This window comes from Meleagris gallopavo, chromosome 5 (genome assembly GCF_000146605.3).
Source record: "Meleagris gallopavo isolate NT-WF06-2002-E0010 breed Aviagen turkey brand Nicholas breeding stock chromosome 5, Turkey_5.1, whole genome shotgun sequence".
NCBI classification, from domain to species: domain Eukaryota; kingdom Metazoa; phylum Chordata; class Aves; order Galliformes; family Phasianidae; genus Meleagris; species Meleagris gallopavo.
Genome location: NC_015015.2, coordinates 40,858,382 through 40,868,132, shown reverse-complemented (window position 1 = coordinate 40,868,132; position 9,751 = coordinate 40,858,382).

The following is a 9,751-nucleotide window of genomic DNA, read 5'->3' as shown; positions in this document are numbered from 1 at the left end:
ACTATTTCAAAATATGTCACCTAGTGATCCAAAATACATAAGTAAATAATATAAAGAATTACTTCTCTTATCACTTTTTCCACTTTTTAAATAGCAGTGAAAATTAACTGCGTCAGACAGGAAATATTTATCCCAGGTCTTTACATGTTTTACTAGCAGACACGGAAAAAAATAAACAACTTAGAGAAAAATAGTTTTCTACCATTTTTTTTTTTCTCTGAGCTAAGGTGCATTACATTTTGGACTGATTTAACATTATTTTAATTCTGTCTTTATAATTTAAGTGACACAATGTCCACGTCAGGGAGAAAACAGTCTAAAATACAGCTCCTTTTTGTGTGGATGTCATTCAATATGGGAATATAAAAACATTTTTGATTTTTAATCAATATGCTTCTTACAGTGGAAGTTATATTCTGTATTGTTATAATGATATAACACTGCTACAAAAGAAAGGTCTAATCTTATGGTCAGATGTTCTTAATCAGGTAAGGATGGCTTAAATAGCTCCAAGTCTTTGAGCTCCAGTCTTAAATCTAGGCTGTTCTTTAAACGTACTGGAACAGCCTCCACTGAGCTACTCAGCATCAAGAGACCTGAAGAGAATTACCCCATGAGGACGACAATGCTTTTAAATTCAGAAAGCCATTTCCTTCATTTGCAACATGCACGAGGAAAAATACATTATGCCCAGAATTAATTTACGCTTGTGTTATTTTGTAAGAATGGATAATCCACTTAAGTAAATTATACCATCCTTGATCTGTAATTGAGAAGTGAAGTCATAAATGTTTGTTCCAAAATCTGACAAAGTTCAGTTAACTTCCGAAAGTGACTGATTACTCATAAATCGATACTTTTTTGTTCATCTTGGTTTTTTATTTTTAGCATTTTTGTAAATGCTTTGATTTACATTGTATGCTAGCACCGGTACATAAAAAAAAAAACCTCATCCAAGTAGAAGTTTTAAACAGTTTAAAATGCCTCAGTAAAAGTTATTTTTTTATGCTACAAAACTTTTTGTGAAACTTCTGAAGAACTTGTTCAAAATCTATTTCATTTAATATTGACCTATTAATACTGAAATGTCCAGTCCTCAAACATTCCAATAAAAACTCTGTATACAGGTTAACTTAAGTCAAACTCTTGATTTGAAAATTTGAAAAGTTCAGAAAAATAGCACAGCTTGATCTGAACTCCTTATCTTGTTTGTTAACATTGATTTTATCATAAAAATTGCAATTTCAGACCATGGCTCCAGTTGGTACCATATAATTACTATAGTACCTATAATTATTTACTGTTTCCTCAATCTTGTTTTGATTTTAAGACTTGTTATTTTAACTTCCTCTAAAGCAACTGATAAAAACATTGAAACATACCAGCCCCACTAATATTTTATTTATTATAGCCTTGTTAAAATTCCTGCACTCAATTCTGCTTCCTCTAGGATATCTATGCTCTAAGACCCATCAGCTGCTGTGTATATTTTCTAATGAATATATTTTTTATCCTTGCAGGTAAAGCTACTCACATTCTATGATATCAAATTTATGTTTAAGCATGTCTAAGTATATTTCATCCTCTCAAACATAAAACAAACCCAAAATTTTATATCAGAATGATACAGGCTTATTTGGCATGATTTATTTTCATACTGAACACTGATAAATGCTAGTTTACTTCTTATAAATATTTATTAGTAGAAGCCAGTGGCAGTTTGATGCCTGTTTAATGAACCTGTGGCAGTTTTGTCATCTTGATTATCCATTAGGAAAATTTTGATAAAAAATACTTGATTAGTTTTCTGTAATGTCCTCAATATTTTAAAGCACATTCATAATTTTCATTAATGGATTAGACAATTAGTCAGCCATCTGTTAACACAGACCAACAATCTTCTTAGATGTTAATGGATGGTAGAATAGTTCAACATTTCTATAAGCATGTTCTTCCAAAATAAAAACAAGACTTATAAAATACTTGCTTTTTCATCTTTTCTAGAATGCTATACTTTTGCCATATTACTGGCCAACACTTTTAGTGCTGCCCGCTCCACCCCGCAAGCTAATATTTTAAGTATGACTTCTTTCTTCCACTTTGAACAATGTATTTCATTAGTTTCTTAATTTTAGGAATTTTATATACATTGTAGTATATGGAATGCTGTTGATTACTTTATCTATTTACCAACAACTGCTTTTCTTAATAAATGCTTTTGCTTTTAAGGTTTAATGCGAATAGTCAAAATTGTTCTACATCATAAGGAAGAGCCTACTAAGCCAAAAGATATCAAAGGACTACTCTATGTTTCAGAAAACACAGAACAAAAATGTTTCTCAGTGAAAAATTTTTGTTTTTAATGGCAAAAAGAAGAAATTTCCATCCTTCTAATCTTACAAAATCCAAAATCTAAGGCTACAGTAAAACATTTACTAACAGATAAAAATATTTATGTATTATGTCAACGTGGTATTTCTTTTAAAATAATGAAGTTTCTAAAGAAAATGTGACACTTTTATTAGTGCTACTGTAGGGAAATTAGGTTGTTTGTTGTTTTTTTCTTTGACTTTCTTCCCCCCAACAGCAAATAGATTATAAAACTTGTACCTTATTTCTTGATAAATAATTATCCTTCACCAGATGCAGCATCCAACTTGGAGGTACAACACAGCTTAGCTTTTCCCTTATTTTTAGCATTGTCAACTGGAATTGTCTCTTTGCTTGTTGGCTTTAAATGAGAGGCCCTGAGTCAGCTTAATCACTCAAAACTTTATTGACAAATCAAAGATCCTTTTGTAAAGAACAGCGATTCTGTTAATAAAAAGCTTGATACAATACATACCAATACTTACAAAGTATCAGACAACCTGTCAACTTAATGTTTTGAGTGTATGCAGCCTGTGAATACAGTATAATTAATTGCTTCAACAGATCATTAGAGTTTAGGTTCCTGCACTGGCTAGCATTATCAAGCGTCTGCTTTTCATAACATCGATTTCATTTTACTTTTAGTTTTTTTTTACTTAAATTGATTGATAGATGGACCCAACTGTTATAAACATTGTTGAACATGATGCCTTTTCCATTCCTTAAGGGGCAGAAGTCAAAAGACAGATGGAAAAATCAAATGGTAGAATGGCATTTTCATTGCCGTTGACTTTTACATAGACAAGACTAAGTCCATAATAATCAACAGTCTGTTTAGGCATTTAGCAAATAGATATGCTCTGTACAGTGTGAGTTTTTTAAATATTATCTATTTGCTGTGAAAACTAGATTTAAGTTTACACTGTTTAGCAGGAAGTAAACTACGCAACTTTTGTCTTTCCCACAAGACAAATAAGTTACATGCTATGGAGAAAGAGATGCATTAGTGGGGGGATTCAAACAATTCATAAATTAAAGATTTTCCTCTGTAAAGGTACAGAGACGTAATGTGCAAACAGGTTCAGGTTTACTTAGACCAGGGTCTACTTCTCTGTTCACATTACCAATTCCTTCATTAGGCATCAAAATCTTTACCATAATAATAAATCAACATTTTATAGGATTATCATACAATTACTAAATAATTGTTTTAAAACTTTTTCCCTTCAGAAATTCTCTGCTTAGAGAACAGGAAGTAATAAGATGTAGATTAAAAAAATCTATATCTATACAAATACTACAATACTCTGGCTCTGTCAGAGTTGGCCTAGAGTTATCCCAGTAATGTCACAGTAATCCCAGTAAATACACATCAGTAGAATACTTGTCATCTTCTAGAAGGCTCTGTCTACAAGCAAGAGCTGTTCTGTCAAAAAAGGTATAGATTGCAGCCCTTAACTATGGAAGAGACTTCTACCATGATGATATGTAATTGCTTTCACTACTACTAGTTATTCATTCTTCTCCAGAAACTAGAACTGATATGAGTAAAACAATTGCACACACATCAGTTTAAAAGGAGAAAAAAAATCATATCTTCCAAATGCAATAATTTTCATGTGGGCTTTCCTTTAAGACAACATTTTATTTCTACTCCAACTAGTAATTTCAGATCATGATAAATAATGTTTTCTGTTGTTGTTTGTTTTTAATAGTTTATCTGTGTCTGAGAGGGAGCACTACTAATTACCCCCAACCTACTAAGATAGGATGAATTCTTACTCTTTCTTATTTCTTCTTTAGCAGGATAACCCTCTATCAGGGAGCTCCAGGGAAAAACAGAGTCCTTAAAAACATCATAGATAAAGTAAGAAGTTGACCTACCTCTGTATTTTCTGCCACAGAAGACAGACTCTACTTAAATGGAAAAATAGGAGAGTAATGTCTTTGCAGAGATCTTGTATGAATACCGTTTCACAAGGAAATGATTTGATATAGGTTAATAATGATTAAACAGATCTCTTCAATGTTTATAGTTTATTCATGTAACAGATGCCTTTTATGTTTCTGACTTAGGGTACTGATCAGATGAAATACTCATGAAGAGCTTTGGGGCATATCTGGCTGCTTTTTGAAGATTTATTAATTTGTTTGTTTGTTTGTTTAAACTAATCTCCATACTGTTATTGCATCTCTGCTTCATACTCTTTAGGTTATTCCTATTCCGGTCAGAGAAGGTATGAAAAGGTGTCTGTCAGGAAAAAGAAAGTAAGCTGATGAATTGCTTTGCAGGTATTATTACATGTTAAATTCATAGATATACCACACTGAAAATGACATGTATTCACAAATATATTTATGTTGCTATGAATAGCTTCATGCATTTATTCTGAAATAGATACACATTAGGTCTATTGTTGGGAAAATATATGAAGGTGTGTTCTGAAGTGTTTATAGATGTAGCTAATAAGAAAGTTGAGATATTTTCATAGAACTATTGACTCTCATATTTAGCCTATTTTACTGGACATAGATTAATTTCAGTGATCTTTTATGTAGAATATCTTTGGGTACATATTTCTGATAGCTTTTGCTGATACAGGGAGACAAAGAAAAGCTAAGAACATGGTTCACAGTCTCTGCCCCTTAGAACATCTGTTTTGACACTTTCCAAGAAAAGTTCCAGGATTGTTTTCATTTAGTTCCTACGCAAACTAAAAACAAATGTCAGACACCAAGAACTTTCACACACTGAAGCATCATTCTCCAGACAGTCACAGCTATGGGGCAACTACATCATGTGTTGAAGTAAGCACAGAAAGAATTAGATTTTAAAGGCACTTACCTAAGCAAAAACTAAAAAAGCTTAACAAGTACACATTGTAAGAAAAAAATTCTAAAATTAAAAATTAAACGTGAAAAAAAAGAGGACACCACATTTGACTTGTGAAGAAAGAAATAAATAGACTCAAGCTTCCAGGTGAAGGAAATCAAATCACTGTTTCCTTGTATTCCAGTCACACCATTTTTTGCATATGTAGTATAAAAATATATCTTTCTAGCACTTTACAGCAAGTGGCTGCTTATTACTAGTACATTCAAAATGCTGCTTTTACATGTGGGATTATTTAATATTATGGACAGGCCTGGACATGCAGTTTGGGACTATGCGGTAGCATTTTAATTTGTAATGAAGTATTTTTTTGTGGTAACTCAAACACAGAACTGCGCTCTGGAAGAAACTTTGCATTGTGGAAGATCTTTCATAGGGTATAAGTGAGTGTCCAAGGCAGAATGGAACCTTACATAAGAGGGCCTTAACAATTGTACAAGAAAGTTGTTGACTCAAACAACTAGCCTTAACAACTGTGAGAATGAAAGAATGGTGCCTTAAAGACTCAAGCTGGAAGATATATGGAACCTTACTCTGTGGAGATAGAGTGATGAACTGTTTGCCTTCATTCCTTCTCAAGGATAAACATCAGGAAAGGTAGGAAGAAATGCACACTCACCAGGGATCCTCATCAAAACCCCCTGAATCTTCTAAATAAAAGGATGGTGCCACCTTGAGGGTGGTCTTGGACCAACTAGGACTGTATGACAGATATCCATGCATGCTTACCTTCGCCCACCACCCACTGATCAAGACTCCAGACTTAATACAATACTGGACCCAAGAGTGGCGAAATATCTCTACCTCTAAATCTCTCTCTTCCTATCTGTTTCTTTCTTGATCTTCTGTTACTGGGGCATTTCTTCAGTAGGTGCTGCTTAAATTTGCCTTAAGTAGCTGATAAGGAAATAACATCTATGCCAAGTACCATCATCCACAATGCTTATTAATTGTTGTTACAATATTGCCTATTTTTGCCTCAAATTAGTTGATGAGTAGTTGTTAGAAGGGAGTACTCTATTCAGTGGAATTCCAAAGATTCGCCTTACTTATAACTTGCCAAATTGGACAAGAAAATGGGGTTCAGTTTAAGACTGAGGTAAAACACTGTTATAATCTATGATAAAAATCAGTGAATTTAGTAATTTTAAGGCACTAGTTGTAATACTCTTGAAAAATACGCATATTCTTTAAAATGATATTTTTGTGAGATATATGCATCCTCTCTACCAGTGTCTACCTGGCACAAGGATTGTAACTCTTCATTATCTTCTACCAATAGCAAATACCATGTTTCTTAAAAACAGCTACCAGATCTGTCTCAAGGACACATACAGAAAATGCAATGGCCGTGCCAGAGCAGTTTGCAATCATCATCTCTGCTCTGAATTTTTTTGGTGCAAATATTCATCAATTACCACAAGGCAGATTTCTGCCAGAAACATTTTGGTAATAAGACACTAAAGCAGTCCTTTGTCCTCAATACTTTTCAAGTATTTGTCCTTATTTCCATAAGGAAACAGGAAAGAATATCACAAAATAACTATATACAACCATAAACAGCACAGTGCTGGTATGGTCACATAAACCTGAACTGTTTTCCTCTACTTTAGACTCAGCAATAGCATATATAATGGAGGTTCACAGCCAGCTGTGACAGTTGCAGCAGAAGACTGACAAGTTGTAAGACGATACAAATTAAGAGAAAGGTTTGGGTGGAGCAAATTTAATCCTGTTTATATATATATATATACACACATACATACATACATACACACACACTTCATTATTATAGAAAATTCAAATTAGCAATAACAGAGGCATAATCACAAGTTAGATATTCTTCTGGGATCTTTGGGATATGGTTTCTCAAGGACTGACGCAGACCCTTGAAAACCCTGAGGTACGATCCTAACCAACAACCTAGAAGTTGACATTCCAAACACTTGAAATCATTAGCAGTATTGGTGCCCAGCTGATAAGGACTCCTCAGAGAAGCCTGTTTAAACAAAGTGAAAGAGATCATATTTTTTTTCTTATATTCAATACAAGTTCTGGCACACACATTCAAAAACAAATTAACAGCCAGATCATAGCCTTAGTAAACAGTGTCAGATCCTGCCTTGTGACTGAAAAACCATGCAATTTAATACACGTTATTTATATGTGGAAGCATTCTATTGCCTAACTTAAGTCAGTATTGAAGAATCCAAAAGAGATGAAGAAAATACAAATTCTATGGTCATAATATCATCATACTTTCTAAAATGATTGTGCAAGTAATACCTTCTTATTCTCAAGACATTGTATGACAGAGTAATTTGCATAGCAGGTGAAGAATCTCTACCAAACTCACACTATCATCTTCAAACAAGACATGGTAAAAATCTATTTTACTTATTAAATCCCTTTATAAAATCTTAATAGGCATAACAAAGGCAAACTATGTTAACTATTGATTGTAACTGGCACAGAACTAAAGAAGAAAACATTTTCAATGCAAAATGGCACAAGCACAATTTGCTTTAACACTGTAAAAATAGATTTCAGAAAGCCTGGTGGGCTTGTGGAAAGGCTTATTTTTTCTTTTCCACAGCCTGAATATAGTAGCAAGAGTTCATTAATTCAGATAAAAAATATGATATAGCTTGTCTTCAAGTCCCACTGAAAAGATAGTTTGCCTTTGCCTATCAAGAACTGGTTCGCAGATGTTCTTTTCTTTCCCTCTTAACAGTACGTGTACAAGGCAACTAAAAGCTCATTTAGAAACTAAACTACTTACACATTATTTTGGAAGTCGTCAGTGATAAATTAAGATGCATCAGTAAATCAAAGTAAATAGTAACATCGTAGTAAGTAATACACACACACATTGTTAAGAAGTACCATAATTACCTTCCAAGCAATATTATCTCTGTAACAACATTGGCAGTGATGTAATTGAAGGGACTGAGTAAATAAGAAACAAAAACACAACAATTCCAGAGATCATATGAAAGAATTTTCATGAGAGAAGTTTTTTGTTTTGTTTTTAAAAAAAAACCTGAACATAACAGGTTATCCTACTCTCAAAGAAGTAGAAACTCTTCTAAGAAGTTCTTGATAATACCAGGCAAAGTATTTACAAGTAGACCAATAGCAATACGCTGAAAGAAAAGTTGAACTCACCCAACTGCTTAAGGGGTTCTCCAGCTAAATGGCACTCCTCAAAAAGCAGCCGAGGCCCAAGAAATATTCTTCCTGGCTGTTCCTTATTTGAAGACAGGATGGCTCCACCCTGAGTCCACATCTTCTTGTAATGTGGTCAGCACAGAAGCAAACAATTTGCCTGTGCTCCCTAAGTCAGCCACACCCCTTCACCAGGTGCTGAATCAGCAGTTCAGGCTGTGTCCTAACAGTTTCCCTACATAGGTCTATGATACAACCCTATGTAGGAAGTTCTTGAAGAGCTGCGGCCTATGGGAAGTTTGGGAAAGATGACATCATGTGGGAGGGACCCCATGCTGGAACAGGGAAAGAGAAGAAGCTATGAAATAAAGTCAAAGAATTAGGGCCTGCCTGAAGCCTTCATTCCCCATTGTCCAGCACAGCTCAGAGGAAGAAGAAAGTGGATAGGTAGGAAGGCACTTTTAGTTTTTCATTTTTCACTGCTCCAGTCTATTAGTAATATGCAATAAATAGCATTAATCTCCCTACTCTGAGCCTGCTTGTTTTTCTACGATGGCGAGTAGCTAGTGATCACCATATCTTCATTGCAACCCTTGAGTCTTTTTTCATTGTATTTTCTCTTCCTGTACTTTTGAGGTGAGTGAGAAAGCAGTGTGGTGGAGCTTAGCTCTTTATCAGTCAAAAATGTTCAAGTTATATCATTAGAAAATACACAAACTTACATTACAAAAAACTTCATCTTTAAAAACAGTCTTATAACTGCCTAAAAAAAGGCATAGATCAAAATGACAGTAAAGAAAGAAACTTACTAAGACTAATAAGCTTGAAATACCATTAGTATCTTGCAGAATCTTACACCCTAGTCACCAACAAACATCTTATTGTAGATTTTACCAGTTTACCAATTTTTACTAACCTCACATGCTAATACAAGGCTAGATGAATCACTGACAACATGTTTGTATGGTAAATCAATTTATTTAGCTCCATGAACATCAACTGAATCAGATCAATTTACCTCTTCTGCAAATTTGTCCTGTGGTTAAGATTTTGGATGCTATCTTAACCTTTTAAAAAAAAGGGACATGTAAACACCTGCTAGCTTCACAGGCGCCATAAAAAAAGAATATTTAAACAGTCAGCAAAGGAGCAATTCTTTTCAAAAAGTTAAACATGGAGTCTTTTTCCTGGAATATAGTTTAATTCCTATTCCTTTATCCACTCTTGGCTGTGTAATCCTCACTACATTATGCTATTAATTACTGTATTCCTTCACTCATTTTGAGACATCTGTAGCTGCCTTAGAATGGATAAAACAGT